General features: G+C 55.8%; 1 long non-coding RNA gene across 1 annotated transcript; it reads left to right on the top strand.

Moving 5' to 3' along the window:
• Nucleotides 1-2,866: 2,866 nt before the first annotated feature.
• LOC116754089 lies at nt 2,867-15,477 on the top strand. Its single transcript, XR_004349946.1, has 3 exons — nt 2,867-2,876; nt 12,301-12,306; nt 15,343-15,477. It is a non-coding gene; the product is annotated as an uncharacterized LOC116754089 (long non-coding RNA).
• Nucleotides 15,478-16,356: the final 879 nt, after the last annotated feature.

Here is a 16,356-nt window from a genome sequence, read left to right as displayed (position 1 = left end):
TTGTAGAGTGAGGTTGATGGTCCACCTGCTGTCGTGCTCCATCTTCCATGGGAGGCAGTTGACAACGGCTCCTGTCACGCGGTGCCCACCAGGTGCCCAGCGTTGCCCTGAATGCTTCCGCTATAAGAACCCGCTTCACGCTCACAGAGAATGAAGTGGCATCATCCCCTCCCCAACCCAGGAGGTGCGGGGAAGGGGAGCGACTTGGCCAACGCGGTCCGTGGTGCAGGTGTGAGTGGAACCCAGGCACCTCCCTCCACGAAACCACACACTGTTTTGGGGCGAGAATCCCCAGGTCAGTGCTTGTGCCCTTTGCTCAGTGACTAGTCACTGGACACCTGCCCCATGCCAGGTACTGCTGGGGAAACAGCCCTGAGCAGTCGGAGCCCTGCCCCCATGGCTGAGTCATGCTCCCTGAGGCTCCTTCTTCCCGGTTCTAGTTTTGTCGGCTTCTCCCCATCCAAGCATCCATGCAGCCAGTCCTTCACTGAGCACTTGTTGAGCACCTCTTGTGTGCTGGGGCCTGGATTCAGTCAGGGTTTTCTCTGCTCTCCTCTCCCTGCTCAGAGGCTGGTAGAGGGATGACACAGGTACAGCGGAAGCCAAACAGGCAGACGTGCTGGGATGGAGCGGCCCAGGTAGTGGAGCCCTTCCCTAGCCAGGCTGCCTGCCCTAGGGCACTCCTGTCTGCCTGTCACTCTTCAGAACCCACACGGCTCCCACAGCTAAATGTGGAGCCCCAACTGGGCCAGAGGGCTGTCCAGGTTGTAGGACTGTCCCCTGCCTCACGCCCGGCACCGTGTGTCTCTCAGCCTCCAGGATAAAAGATAGTGAGGGGCTTCTGCTAGTCCTGGTGGATCCTGCCTGCTGTGTACGGCCTGAGGACAGAGAGCAGGGAGGTGGCACTGTGGGGAAGGGCACAGGCCCAGGGTCAGACAAAGACATAAACCTACAGATTTAAGATGACTGAACCCCAAACAGGATCAACCCAAATAAATCCATGCCAAGACACATCATAATCAAACTTTAAAATTAAAGACAAAGAAAAAGATCCTGAAAGCAGTCAGAGAAAAGTGATACCTACCAGGGGAAACAATTTGAATGCAAAGGAGATTTCTCATCACAAACCGCGCTGGGAAAAAAGAATCGTCAACCCAGAGTTCCAAACTCAGAGAAAATGTTCTTTAGGAATTAAGGGGTAATCAAGGTATTCTGAGATGATGAAAAACTATGGGTGTTTGTCATCAACAGACCTATCCTTACAGACTGGTTAAAGGAAATTCTCTAAACAGAAAGAAAATGGTAAAATAAGGGGCCTTGGAACATCGGGAAGGAAGAAAGAACGTGACAAGCAAACATATGTGTAAATGAAACAGGCCTCCCTTCTCCTGGATTTTCTAAATCACATTTGACAGTTGATGCAAAAATTATAACACCGTCTGATGTGACTCTCAATGTATGTGCAGGAGATAGTGAAGGCGTTTATATTATAAATGTGGGGCAGCAAAAGGACCTAAAGGGAGGAGATGTTTTTTTACGTCATTAAAACTGGAAAATAATGACTGCACTGGCCTGTGATAAGTTATGTATATAATGTCATAGCTGGAGCAACCGTTTCAAAACCTGTACCAAGAAACACAGTCCACAACAAGAGATAAATCAAAACAGAATTCTAAACAACGCTCAAGTAACCCAAAGGAAAGTAGGGGGGAAAAGCAGAGGAGGAGAAAACTGAGAAAACAACGAACAAAAAATAAAATGACAGAGCTTCCCTGGTGGCGCGGTGGTTGAGAGTCCGCCTGCCGTTGCAGAGGACGCGGGTTCGTGCCCCGGTCCAGGAAGATCCCACATGCCGCGGAGCGGCTGGGCCCGTGAGCCATGGCCGCTGAGCCTGCGCGTCCGGAGCCTGTGCTCCGCAACGGGAGAGGCCACAGCGGTGAGAGGCCCGCATACCGCAAAAAAAAAATAAAATAAAATAAAATGACAACTTAAGCCTTAACTTAATTACAAGTGGTCTAAATACACCGAATTAATACAGATTGGCAGAGTGGACAATAAAAACATGACCCCAAAAATGCTGTGTACAAGAAGCTCCCTTCATATATAATAAAAAGTATGTTGAAAACAAACGCATGGAGAAAGATAAATCATGGAAATATTAATCAGAAGAAAGTGTGAGTGGTCGTGTTAATATCACACAATACTGTGTAGACAATATTAGTATCAGAGAAGGTGGACTTCAGAACAAAGAAAAGCACCAGGGACAGGGACAGAGATACAAAATGATGTAGTGATGAAAAGAGCACTGTCAAGAGGACAGCGATGTTAAACATGCATGCACCAACCAGCAGCCCTGCAAAATACGTGAGGCCACAACGGATAGACCGAAAGAACCGGGTGCTGGCTCGGGTGATTGCTTTCTCACGGACGTCTCCAAGGACGCTTTTGACAATTCCCCATCACAGAGGTGGTTTCGTACGTGCCCTTTCCTTACAGACTAAGATAATCTGTTTTTACAAGACAAATACTGTTTGAGGGAAAATAGCAAAGCGTGGCTACAATTCATTCCAGGATGATTCATTATCCCTGAATTTTTTCCATTAGCTTCTATTGTCAGCTGTTCCCCAATGATTTTATTAGATGACATAATAAATATGTGATAGAGAAAAGAAGAAAATGATGCGAGGACTCTTGTGGAAAACAACGTTTGTCTCAAAGAGCTGGGTTGGTCACCACGGGCTGGCAGAGGACCTCCTACGGGCACTGCTCAGTCTGCAGAAGGGGCTAGCGGGGCTGGCACACGTAATACCCATAGCTGCTTGGGAAGGCTGTAGTGGGAGAGAGTCAGAGCGCATTTAGTCTGGCTGGAAAGGTCGGTGGAGCCATTGGAGAGAGGAAATCCAGCCAGGGAACTTTATCATCAAGGGCTGCGAGGTCTCCAGGCCCAGGCGAGTCTCGGTGGTAGAACTTCCTGCGGGAAGATGTGTTGCTCCTTCTGTTTCAGCGTTAAGCTCTTCGTCAGGCCTTCTCACTCCACGAAGCAAGCAGGGTGTCAGGGAGGGATGTTGCCAGCTCAGGACAGTCCTAATGAAACTGTCCTCGGCCTGGTTTCTGCCCTGGGTAGATATATCTTCAGCTGTTACATCACACGTGAGCGTGTTTGGAAGGTCAGTCCTGTGGGACTCCCCTGCTTCAACCGCGTACCGTGTTTTCTCTCTGCGAGTCTCCATTTTCTCTTTTGTAAACAGGGATGCTGAGCCTTCTATCTGCAGGGATTTACAAGGCTGGAGGCAGTGCGGGTGCCTACCACCTGCCACCATCCTTGGCACACAGTAGATACTCAGTAAATGGTACTTGATTGGATGTTATAATTATTGATTTTAAAATTTTTTCATACATTGTCTTCCATATTAGATTGTGATCCTAAAATGAAATAAATGGTTTAACCTATAACACAAATAAATTTTAAAGAGCGATATAATGCCCTACCTATAGTGCACAGAAGAGATCAAAGGAAAAAGAGTTATCATTTTTAACAATCTGTGTGCCAGGGTGTGGGTGCTGGTGGGGCCACAGTGCAACTGGGACTTGGGTGCCAGTAGCAGCGTGGACGCTGGTGACATATTTCCATTTTGGGTGAAATCAGGCTCAACTCCTTATAAAGTACCAAAATAAGCAAGTTCTATCTGTCCCCAATTTACATAATAGGTGCTTTCCTGGAAAATACAGCTTGTATTAAAAGTATTTTAAAAACTACCTCAGTGTTTGTTTGTAAAATCGCTAGTTTCTAGGTTCAGACATCCATCAACAGGATTTTCACCCACAAGAGGTGCCCCGTGGTATCTGAGGAGTTTTGGGGAATGAAGCCCACTGCTTCGGTATGGGGCTTGTCCCACATGTTACGGAACCCCCAGCTTCCCTGGACCCTGACCTCCACTTGCCAGTTGAAATCCCATCTTCGGGACCCCCAAGAACACCCCGAAATTCCCCCTGGGGGCAACTGGCCTGCTGACTCAGGGGACCACCCCTGTGGCCCAGAGCCCAGGGGCGCTCACTGAAGGTCTGCTGTTGTAAACTGGCCGCGTGTCCCCTGAACTGCTCCTCTGGGTGCTGGCAGCCTGAGGGATGCGTTTGGGAAACGGTCCTCCGTCACCAGGAAGAGACCCGCACCTGCACAGAGGCTCAACTTCGTTCCTTCTTTTTTCCCCACGCCATAATCTGGTAGAGTCTGTGCCACAGCTGCTCTTCCTTAACAGAAAGTAAGGCAGAGGCCACCACAGCAGCAAACTGAGAACCAGCCCGAGCCAGAAAGGCCCCAGGTGGCAACAGTCAGCTGCCCTGAGCTGGGTGCAGCCCGATCACGAGGGTGGCACCCGCGCACAGGGGACCCAAACGTCCACAAGTTGCCTCTGCCTCCTTGCCACCCCGGGATCCCCGCCCCAAGCGGGTACTTGCACTTTGCTTTAGCACAGTGAGGCCCAAAGGACCGCGCCGGCTCCGGCTGTTTCTGGAAATCGCCACTCCTTTCCCCGAGCTCAGGTAGCACAACCACCTCTGAGCCCTTAAAGGTTTCCTCCCCTGGGGAGAAGGGGTCTTCACAGTGTGAGCTCTCCGCCCCCCAGTCATGGATCAACGGGTAAAGTTTCTGCTCTCCTTTGCTGAACCCGGGCTCCTTCAATTGGCTCGAGTGGCACCAGAACAGGGAAGGACCTGGCTGGGGTCCACCCAGTCCGAGAGGGCTGGTAACACCTCTGTTCCCGGAGTCCTGCTAACTCGGCGAGGGTGAAACCCACTGGACTCCCCGGATGCTGGAAACGGCTGTTCCAGGAGCAGAACCCCCCTCACAGGTTTTCAGTCAGTGTCTCCAGAAGCAAAGGATGGAAAACCACCGGTGGGCAGCCTGTAAAAATACTGAGTCACATCCATACACTTCTTATGTATAACATAGATAACGAATGAGAACCTACTGCACGGTACAGGGAACTCTACTCAATGCTCTGTAGTACCTAAGCGGGAAGGAAATCCAAAAAAGAGGGAAGGTATGTATACGTAGACCTGATTCACTTTGCTGTACGGCAGAAACTAGCACAATATTGTAAAGCCATTATACTCCAATAAAAATGATTTTTAAAAAGAAAAGGAAGCAAATATACTCATCCCCTCACTATAATGTCTACAATAAACTGTTATTTTATTTTATGTTATTTTGCGGTACACGGGCCTCTCACTGTTGTGGCCTCTCCCGTTGCGGAGCACAGGCTCCGGACGCGCAGGCTCAGCGGCCATGGCTCACGGGCCCAGCCGCCCCGCGGCATGTGGGATCTTCCCGGACCGGGGCACGAACCCGCGTCCCCTGCATCGGCAGGCGGACTCTCAACCACTGCGCCACCAGGGAAGCCCTAAACTGTTATCTTAATATAAAAAAATACTGAGTCACTGTGCTGTACACATCAAACCAATATGATATTACAAATCAACTAAACCTCCATAAAAATATAAATAAGTCATTTATGAAGTCATATAACACAAGTCCTGGGTGGGAGGCTTCAGGGAGGCCGTCAAGAACAGGGTCCTTCCCCTCTCCACTCCGCTCTGTCCCCGGAGGCCCTTGTGGGTGCAAGGGGCTCTCCCAGGCCGGCGGCCGGTGCACAGATGGCTACATGTGGGGAAGGACGATTGTGACTCCAGTGAACCTCTTTGCAAAGCCCGAAGAGCTCTCCTCACGCACTGTGGGCCGGAGGGAAGGCTTCCTGGGGACTGTCGCTCCCAGGGCCACCCCTGGGTTGGCATCGTGGACAATGCCCAGCCGAGGGGCTGCACGTCTTACCCGCTGCAAGCCCGGTGGCAGGACCAGGAATGGGGAAGGTGACGAGGCTCTGGCCTCAGGTTCAGAATTTCAGAGGACACCGAAAACCTCCGCGATGGAGGTGAACACTTTTAATGCAGTGCTGTGAAAGGCCACAATGAAGGCAAAAAATCTGCCACGAAGAAAATACCAATATTTTAAAGACAAGATCTGACCTGCACTCATGAGACTCACCCCACTTGCCTCGCCCTAATCCCTGCCTGGTCCAGCCCTATGTTCGCTTCAAATCTTGACGTTTTGTTCCTTGTGGATTTTTTTTTTTTTGCATTCATTTTGGTCTTTAAAATATTGCATTAACATATGATTTGTCTTGAGGACTGAGTTTTTTGAGGTGCCCTGAAATTTTGCCCGTGATGGGGGTGCCTCACCCGCCCCACCCTGGTCTGGCTCCCTCCAGCCCCTGACTTGCAGGAAGGGGGAAGCATCTCAGGTCAAGCTCAGGCTTCCTTTGCCAGCCCAGTTTCTGGACCATCTTCGCAGGCTGCCAGTCTGTATGTGCAGTCGATGTCACGGGATCACGGCCTCAGTCAAAGCTCTTGGCTGGACCTCACCTTGGATCCCAAGCCCTGAAGCCTCCTCGGCAGGGTCTGCTAACCCCTCTCACCTCCACACTCGGATTTGCACCAACTGGATTTCCCCTGTGCTCACAGAGGACACCCCGAAGAGACTCCTGGTGGGGGCTTGGGAAAGCAGGCCTAGTTTCTCCCCCAGTCTTACCCGCGGTTGCTCTGAGCCTCTGTTGTCCCCTTAGCGCCCAGGGGGCTGTTCCCAGCTCCTTTCTCAGGAGCCCTTAGGGGAGCCCTTAGGAGTAGCCAATCCACACCACCTTGAAACTCCCTACACTTTCCCCCAGAGCCATAACCTCGGGGCGCATGCAGTGCGCACCCCACATTTAAACAGGCAACAAACGGTTTCATCGAATGGAAGATCCCTTTCCCCATCTTCCGCCAAGTCTATGTTTTAGGGTTCACTCCTTTTCCTCCTGGAGCCCCACTTCTGGTGCCAAATTCTGTAAGTAGTCATAGTTTTCGCCTGAAAGCAACAGAAACCAACTAGGGCCATTTGAGCTGAAGAGGAATTCTTGACGGGGCTGTTGAGAGTTCAGAAATTCTCCAGAAGGGCTGGGACCCCTGGTTCAGAGCTGCACTCACCTCCCACCCCAGAAAGTTCCAGTGGGCTCCGGGCGATGCCTTCCTGCGGCTGCGGCTCAGGCCCCTTTCTGCCTGCCTCCTGGCTCACCGGGGACCCAGCGTGTTTAGTCACTGCTCCCACTGCCAGAACTCTCCTCTGGGCTTCTTTCTTCCCCTTTGTTTCCTGCTCCTGATTTAAAGTCTGAGGGTGGAGGCTACCTGGCGCACCTACGATGACGAAGACAGGCTCGTACCCCCACCAGCGCCGCCTGCGGTGGAGGGACTCCGGTACCAAAGCAGGTTGGAGGCCAGTGCCCCGCCCAGAGGAAGGTCAAGCATCCAGGCCTGTCCCAAGCTTGTCCCAAGATGGGCCCAGCCCCTTCCCAGCCTCCCCGAAGCCGTGGCACCACCGTCCCCAGGTTTCTCTTCCTGCGGCTGCAGGGGCCTGCCCCTCCTGGGGCCCGTCCTCCTCCCTGCAGGCTCCCGCAGGGCTCTCATCCTCTCTCGCTGCACACACGCCCCCCGGGGGCTCGCACCGCCCTGACCTCCATGTCCCGCCCTGACCCTCACTCAAGCCCGAGATCCCCACCACCAGCGCCTGCTGGGCGTTCTGCTTGCTGACCCTTGGATACCCCCTAAACTTGAACCTGAGCGCGGTTCGCGCAGCAAGGCCTCCCCACACCCACTCACAAGCCCACAACCTGGGCCCCCCCCCCACTTCTTTCCTGCTCACGTGACCTGCACCTGGTCAGTTTCTAAGGGCTGTACTCTCGTCCCCACTAATTTCTTCCTGCCGGACGGGGCAAGCCCCTGTTATCCTGGGAGCACCTGGACCCAGCGGGGGGGGGCCTTGGCTCAGTGCCTGCACGCGGCTTGCCTCAGTCACGTTTGGGGTTGCTTTTGTTACGGACCAAGCCACTCCTGGCCTGAAGCACCCCGTTCTCCTTCCTTCCTGTAAAGTCCCGGCACTCTTGTAGCCCTATCTCAAGCCCCATGTCCTTGGCCTTTGGAGGACTCCAGCTGGAAGCTTCATCCACAGACTGAACTCGACCCTCAGGGCTCTGCCCCGGGTGCTGGGGGCCAAGCTCATCCTTGCCTCAAAGATCTGAGGAGGAAGTTGTAGGTGAGAGCCGGCGTCTGCCAGCCCTGGCGCTTTGAGAATTTTAGGTGAGAGTTAAAGGCTACGGTGCCTCAACGCCTGTAAAGTGATTAACCCCAAGGAGAGCAGATGCCGGGAGGGTCCCCTGCCACCCCTCCCCCTCCCCCCACCCACACATCCCTCTGTCTCATTCCCAGGTCCTAAACACCCCACTGCGCAAACCACTGGGTGTGTGGTGAATGCCCTTCTGCTCCCCCCAACCCAAATAGCTTTATTGCTTCTGCAATTATACAAATAGCACTTGCCCGTTGTGGTTTTTTAATAAGAAAAAAGTATAAGGAGAAAATTGAAAGTCACCTGAAATTCCACCATCCTGTGAAGAGCACCTTTGTCACTGGTGACCACGCTTCCATGTCTCTCTTAGGTGGAATAAAAGCGACCCAAGGGCTTCCCTGGTGGCGCAGTGGTTGAGAGTCCGCCTGCCGATGCAGGGGATGCGGGTTCGTGACCCAGTCTGGGAAGATCCCACATGCCACGGAGAGGCTGGGCCCGTGAGCCATGGCCGCTGGGCCTGCGCGTCCGGAGCCTGCGCTCCTCAACGGGAGAGGCCACAAGAGTGAGAGGCCCGCGTACAGCAAAAAAAAAAGGACAAAGGAGACAAGGGCAGGCAGAGGCTGTGCCTGCTGGCCTCCGGGCAGCTCCTCCACGGTGCCCTGAGCAGGGCCTGGAGTGGAGCTGGCAGGCAGCGCCCACCTGCCAAATCAGCTGAGATGAGCGATTTGCTTTGTCTTTGCAGACCCTGCCCAGGTACTAGGAGAAAACGTGATGGAGGGTCACGTATCAGCACAGAGCAGGCGGATGGTTGACAGGACACGCTGCGTGTCCCATGCAGGAGCGCAAATGCCCCTGGGGGTGTGCTGTGCACGCCTGCGCCAGTGCCCTGGGCGCACAGGTGTGCCGCGATGTGCGTGCGGGCCACATGTGTGCACATGTGCACGTCCCTGTGGGCTGCAGCCACACTGCACTTGCCTATGTGGGCATGCAGGTTTCACAGTGGCACGAGTGGTCACAGCTCTGCCCACAAATTTCCCTTAGTGGGCAGAGGGCCGGGTGGCGGAAGGGCCCACTGAAGCTAATACTCTACCCCTGGAAGGTTCTGGGAGTCCCAGTTTTCTCAGAGTGTGGTCCTCCCGGTTCCTGCTTCTAAGTTCCCTGGACCCTGGTTAAAACGCAGCTTGTGGGAGCAGGGCCCTAGGATCTGCATTTTAGCAAGTGGCCCTGGGTGACTCTGAACTTCGCAGAGTCTGAAATTTTCCCGGCTCTTCTGCCCTCCAGTGCCGGTCACTCCCGCGGTGTCCCCGCTGACCGCGTCAGATGGGAGTGACACATCGTCTCAGGGATGCCAGAGACCCGCCCCGGCTACGTGCTTTGACTGGTGGGTTCCGCGATGTCCCCAAAGCCCGAGTGTCCTCACGAAGGGGTGGCGGGGGGAGCTCTGTCGTCTCCTGGCACCGGTGAGGAAACTGAGTCCGGGAGAGGCGGAGCGCAGGCTGGGAAGGAGCAGGTCCAAACGGCAAGGGCAGCCCCTGCAGGCGCCACGCAGAAACAACTCCAGCTGCTGGCGCTGCTGACCCGCCCTGGGGATGCCCGTGCAGCAGGTCCACGGGACACGCGGGGGCTGGAGTGGGGCAGCAGAGCCCTGGGAGGCCTCCTCTGGGGTCTTCTGAGTGCATTCTGGAATTCTCCCCTTTAGCATCCCCTCACCTCAGGTAGAATGCGGATCCGCAGGCCAGGGGTGCAGGGGCTCCACGCCGCAGGGAGTGCCTAAGGGGTGGGGCCAAGTGATCCTGAGCCCCTCCCTCTCCCTCGTCTTCCCTGAGCTGCCTTTGGGGGTTCTGCGGCGTCCAGCCCCCGGGGCAGTGCTCAGTCCTCCTGCGAAAACCCCGTTGCGGTTTGCTACAAGACCAGCACGTATGATCTCTGAAAAGGAGGTGCCAGAGCCTGGCGCCTGGCCTGACCACCTTCCAGAACAGACCCTCGGGGCCAGCCGGGTAGCATCCCCGTGGAGCAAGGGCTGGGCCTGCGGCCAGTTCCCTGAGCTGTCCTGCACTCGGCGTCCCTTCCTGGTGGCACGTTGCCACCCAGGGCACTGCCGTCTCGACCTCGGCCCTGCGGCTGAGCCAGGTTGAGGCAGCCTTGGCCAGCCCCTCTCTGGGTCCCTGGCTGGTCGGGTACTGGCCCAGTCGGTCCTGGACGCGCACCCTGAGCCTGTGCCAAGGCTCTCATGTCACAGTTGAACATTTCCTTGAGTGCTGCCAGACCAGGGAGCAGGGGTGAGGGGAGGTGGAGGCCAGCAGCTTGGCACACCCGTGGCCAGACCACACAGGGTGGAGCTCAACCGACCAACTTTCCTGGATCCCTCTGGGAGTTAGTTTATCGCACGCAGGCAGGTTGTGTAACAGTGAGGAAAGATGCCCGCCACCCCGGCTCCCAACCTTCACCTGCCGACTCCCACGGTCTGGGGTGGATGGGATGCAGACGGGCAGGAGGGGGCTGGGAGGAGATCGCAGGCAATCCCTTTGGACCCTCCCCCGACCAAGAAAGGGGGCCCCACTAGCCTCGCTGGACAGGTGAGGGACTGGGGGCCCCAGAGGGGTGTACTGGGGTGAACCTCCACTTTCCATCCTGAAATTCACATCCACTTGGAAGCTCAGAATGGGGCCTTATCTGGAAATAGGGTCTTTGCAGATGGAATCAGTTAAGATGAGGTCAGCCTGGATTTAGGGCGGGCCCTAATCCCATCTGACTGATGTACCTGTAAGAAGGGGAGAGACACACAAGGAGGAGGCCGTGTAAAGACAGATGCAGAGACTGGAGCAACGCGGCCGCAGCCAAGGATTTCTGCAGCCACCAGAACCTGGGAAAGACAAGGAGGGATTCTCCTTTAGAGCCTCCAGGTGCAGCCCAGCCCGGGGGACACCTGAGTTTCAGACTTATGGCCTCCAGAGCCGTGAGAGAATCCATTTCTGCTGTTGTAAGCCCCCAGTTTGTAGTACCTTGTCACAACAGTCAAGGAAACTATACAGAGGGAATGTGATTGATCCAAGACACCCGGTCAGGAGTCCCGTGGCTTTTACGTTACATCAAACCAAACCCTTTGCACTTTGGTTAGGTTTTCCCAAGACCCGTTGGTCAGACAGGGAGGAGGGAGAAATGTGGTCTCCACCTTCAGACGTCAGTGTGGCTGCAAAGAGCTCCCAAGGGGCCAGGGCAGAGGGCCCGGAACAGGGCAGGAGGGAGGTGAATCTGGATCCTGGCTGGGCCTTTCCTGGCCCTGGGAGGGCACAGGGGGCTTGGCCTCTCCGGGTGTCAGGTTCCACACCCGTAAAATGGGGCCATAATGACAGAGGCTGACAGTAAAGTGTTTCGCACGAGGCCACCACTCCATCAATGTCATTATTTTTTCTATTTTCAAACAAGGAAGTGTTTGTAAAGCACTTAAGCCAGTATCTGGCCAAGAGTCATCACGTGATAGCACCGTCATTATTACTGCCCTCAATGCTGGCGCTATACCCAGATGTTGAATGCAGCTTTCTGTCCTCTCACCACTTCAGCCAAATTCACACCTCCGAGACAGGTAGGGACCACCTGTGCAGGTCTTGTAGGGGCGCGGCCTGAAGCTGGTTCTGCAGCGTCAGCCCATGAGCCGCACCCCAGTTCCCTGTTGCTGAGATCTGGTTTGCAAAACGACAGTCATTTAATTCTAGCTCACGGCTCCGTGGGTCAGGGACGCAGACGGGGCCCTGCCAGTGGCCTTACTGAGGTCACTCAGTGCCACTCCGCTGATGGGGGGTCTGGGATGGAAGGTCCAAGACGGTGGCACTCGTGTCTGGCTCCTTGGCCGAGGTGACTGCCAAGCTGGGCTCCACCGCAGGGCTGGTGGCCGGAGCACCTAGTCCTGGCCCGGCCGGCATGACACACTCAGGAAGTCGGACTCCTGCTGGGAGGGTGAGGGCACATTCATTAATTCATCTGCTCATTCAATCATCCAATAGGTTTTGATTGGCCACCTGCCCTTTGCCAGGCCCTGTACGGGGCGGGGCTGGGATACCTCAGTGGCTGACGCAAATTCCTGTCCGCACGGTGCTTTCATTCCATGAGTGAAACAGAATCAAACGAGATTGATGACATAGATGGCTAATGAGACAGCGGTAAGCGCTGGAGAAAAAGCAAGGAAGAGAGACTGAAACGTAGTGCAGAGTGGCTGTCAAACTTTCTAGATTCCACGTCTTGAAAGTGGCTTTTAGGTAAAAAGCCGGAGTAAGTGAGGCACTTACTCTGTTTGGATCTGTGGGAGCTTTGGAGGGCTTGGGCGGAGATGTGACGGGACCAACCTAGGGTTGGCCAGGATCCTTCCAGAGGCTCTGTTGGATGGAACTTCAGGGCCAAGGTGGTGGCAGAGAGAGCAGCAAGGGGGCCGATCCAGCCATCCAGGCGGGACGATGGCAGCTGCCACAGGTGGGACCACTGTGGAGGGAGCGACAGCCCAGCAGGCTTGCTCTGTCCGGACGTGGGAGGGGGGAGGAGACAGAGCCGACCCCCACCCAGGGTTGGCAGGACGGAGCCCCTCCATGTGACAGGAAGACGGCGGAGCAGCAGGTGGGGAGGGAAGATGGGGCCCCAGGGGGCATGTCAGCTTCGGAGCCCCCGATGGAGATGCAGCTGAGGTGGCTGGTTATAGGCCTAGGGGGTCCAGGAGGGGGACCCAGGATGGAGATACGGTTCAAGACAGACTGCATAGCCCTGAGCCTGAGTGAGGCCACCGTGGGAGAGAGGGCACCAAGGCGAGAGCTCAGGGCACCGCGGCACTGAGAGGACAGGAGGGGACGGGCAAGGCACCCGGAAGCAGCCCAGTGAGGTTGTTGCACTCCCGCCCACTCTCTCCTGTGGTCTCCAGGGCGGGACCAGACCTGCCCCCACCAGCTCCGAGCTCCTAAGCTCCCTGTGGCCTCTCCCATTGCGCTCCTCCTGCCACGCCAGCTCTCGGCAGCCCCGTCCACCTGTCAGGCCCACGTCTGCCTCGGGGCCTTTGCTCCTGCTGTGCCCTCTGCCTTCAATGCTGGGTCGTGCCTGGCCCCTCACTTACTCCGGGGAGACGGGGAGGCAGGTCATCCCCGGAAGCCAGATGGGAAAGTACATCAAGGAGGAGGGCGAAATCAGCCCTGAGAAGAGCTGATGGGGGCTTCCCTGGTGGCCTGGTGGTAAAGAATCCACCTGCCAATGCAGGGGATGTGCATTCGATCCCTGGTCAGGGAGCTAAGATCCCACAGGCCACAGGGCAACTAAGCCCACGTGCCACAACTACTGAGCTCGCACGCCACAACTACAGAGCCCACACGCTCTGGAGCCCGCGCCACAACGTGAGAGAAGCCCGTGTGCCACAACAAAGATCACAAGTGCCGCAATGCGTGCTCCCGGGCCACAAGTGGACCCTGCAGAAGGGGCCAGACGGGGGTCCTCTTAAAGGGGTCCCCTCTGAGGAAGCACCTGGAAGGGCAAGGCAACCCGCACCAAGGGTGGACGGCCAGAAACGGGTGCTGAAGGGAGTGAGGGACCCCACATGTGCTGGTGAGGGGCCGGCTCTGGGTGTCACCCCCAGGACCTCACTGCCCAGGCTGGGCCCGGGCCCTCACCCTCCCACCACCTGCACCGAGCTCCCTGGGCGGGTGTGGGCCTAAGGAGTCGTCTCAGATGCAAGTGGGGGGAACAAAGGAGAGAGCTGCTGACTTACCCCTCCCCGGTGCATCTGGGGGACACTTCAGGCCCAGGCTGGGGGCAGGGAGGTATTTCACACAGGGCCAAGGTCTGCAGTTACCATCTTAGACCCATCTGGACTCCCTTACCTGAGCATCGTGGGAGGAGCCAGCATCACCTGAAGTGTGCCAGAGAGTTCATCAGCTTGGGAAGGACGGGTTCCAGGGGTTGACCGTGTGCTCGTGTGGTGTGTGCTCGCGTATGTATGTGTCTACGTGTGTGCGTATGTGTATACACGTGTATGTGTACAGTTTCAGGGCTGCTGAGAGAATAGGTGTTTCTCACCTGCCTCTGACCTGTTCAGCTTTTCCATAAGCCGTGACAGCCTCAGAGGAGGCAGTGTGACGCTGACCCAAGGAGTGGGATGGCGGGGCTCAGTGGGGAGGGGGCTTCTTGGCAAATGGGCGTTAGAGGTGAGCCTCGGACCACAGCCGGGGTTTGCAGAGATGGGGAGGGCAAGCTGGCAGCCCGCGGGGGTCAGGGCACAGGGCGCCGGCTGGGGGTAGAGGCCCGGGCAGCACTTTTCGCCTCTGCCCGTGAGGCTGACGAGGTGGGCGGAGTCAGATCCTGGGCGCTGGCCGGGAGGCGGGAGTGTCTCCTGGGGTGATGGGGGCGAGAAGGGCACGGGCTCCCTTCCCTGACTCTCAGGCTTCAGAGGGCATTGCTGTCCCCCAGGCACGAGGGTCTGCCCCTTTGCCTGCAGAGCTGCCGGGGGTGACGGGGCTCGGCACCTGCCGGAACCCCGCGGGCCTGCTCCGTGTGAGGGCGGTAATTACGGTTGCTGTCAGGCGGCTTCCTCACCAGCCGTCAAGTCACTTAAAAACAACTTGCACAGAATGAGTCACCTGACCTGCCTCGCCGAGAAGCAGCCTGGTCTGACGGTGTCCCTGCACCCCGAGGCTGGTGGGGTCTCCACGAACGGAGCGCACCACGGCCCGATGCAGGCGCTCCGGAGCCAGCGCCAGGACCCTGCTTCTGTCCACACCCTGCCCTTCTCCCAGGACCGGAGAGGGATGCGAGTGGCCCCCACTGCCCACATAGGACACCTCCCACGGTCAGCCGACCGGCAGCATCCCCGGGTTCCAACCTGCAGCCGGGTGGGATCACTGTCTCCGTTTTGCAGACGAGGTTAACTTGTGATTCAGAGCCAGAGGTGGCGGATTCAAGTCTGATTCCAGAGCAGGACACTTGGTGACAAAGTCAGCGGGGTCAGCTGGGCAGAGTAATCCACATGACGGACACAAAGTACCCTTTCCACCCACATGACATCAAAGGGACACAATACAACACTCCATGCTAGGGTCTGACTGTGTCTCCCCAGAAATCATTTGTTGAACTCCTACCCCCCAGTGATGGTGTTAGGAGGGGACCTTTGGGTCATGAGGGTGGTGTCCCTGTGAATGGAATTCATGCTCTTATAAAAGAGGCCCCAGGCATGTAAATCAATGAAGTTAGAACACTACCTCTCACCATACACAAAAATAAACTCAAAATGGCTTGAAGACTTAAATATAAGACATGACACTGTAAAGCTCCTGGAAGAGAACCTAGCCAAAGCATTCTCTGACAAAAGTTCTACCGATGTTTTCTTAGGTCAGTCTCCCGCAAGACAAAAGAAATAAAAGCAAAGTATAAACAAATAGGACCTAATCAAGCTCATACGGTTCTGCATAGCAGAGGAAACCATAAACAACACGAAAAGACCACCTGTGGACTGGGAGAAAATATTTGCAAATGAGGTAACCAACAAGGGCTTAATTTCCGATATATAAAATAGTTCACACAGCTCAATATCAAAAAACAAACAGGGGCTTCCCTGGTGGCGCAGTGGTTGAGAGTCCGCCTGCCGATGCAGGGGACACGGGTTCGTGCCCCGGTCTGGGAGGATCCCACATGCCGCGGAGCGGCTGGGCCCGTGAGCCATGGCCGCTAAGCCTGCGCGTCCGGAGCCTGTGCCCCGCAATGGGAGAGGCCACAACAGCGAGAGGCCCGCGTACCGCAAAAAAAAAAAAATAAAACAAACAACCTGATCAAAAAATGGACAGAAGACCTAAATAGACATTTCTTCAAAGAAGACATACAGACGGCCAACAGACACATGAAAAGATGCTCAACATTGCTAATTATTAGAGAAATACAAATCAAAACTACGATGAGGTATCACCTCACACAGATCAGAATGGCCATCATTAAACAAGTCTACAGGGGGCTTCCCTGGTGGCGCAGTGGTTGAGGGTCCGCCTGCCGATGCAGGGGACCCGGGTTCGTGCCCCGGTCCGGGAAGATCCCACGTGCCGCGGAGCGGCTGGGCCCGTGAGCCGTGGCTGCTGAGCGTGCGCGTCCGGAGCCTGTGCTCCGCAACGGGAGAGGCCACAGCGGTGAGAGGCCCGCGTACCGCAAAAAAAAAAAAAAAAAAAAAGTCTACAGGGACTTCCTTGGTGATCCAG

This window comes from Phocoena sinus, chromosome 5 (assembly GCF_008692025.1).
Source record: "Phocoena sinus isolate mPhoSin1 chromosome 5, mPhoSin1.pri, whole genome shotgun sequence".
Classification (NCBI taxonomy): Eukaryota; Metazoa; Chordata; class Mammalia; order Artiodactyla; family Phocoenidae; genus Phocoena; species Phocoena sinus.
Note: the sequence above shows the minus strand (reverse complement) of the source record. Positions and strands in the feature narration are given on the sequence as shown.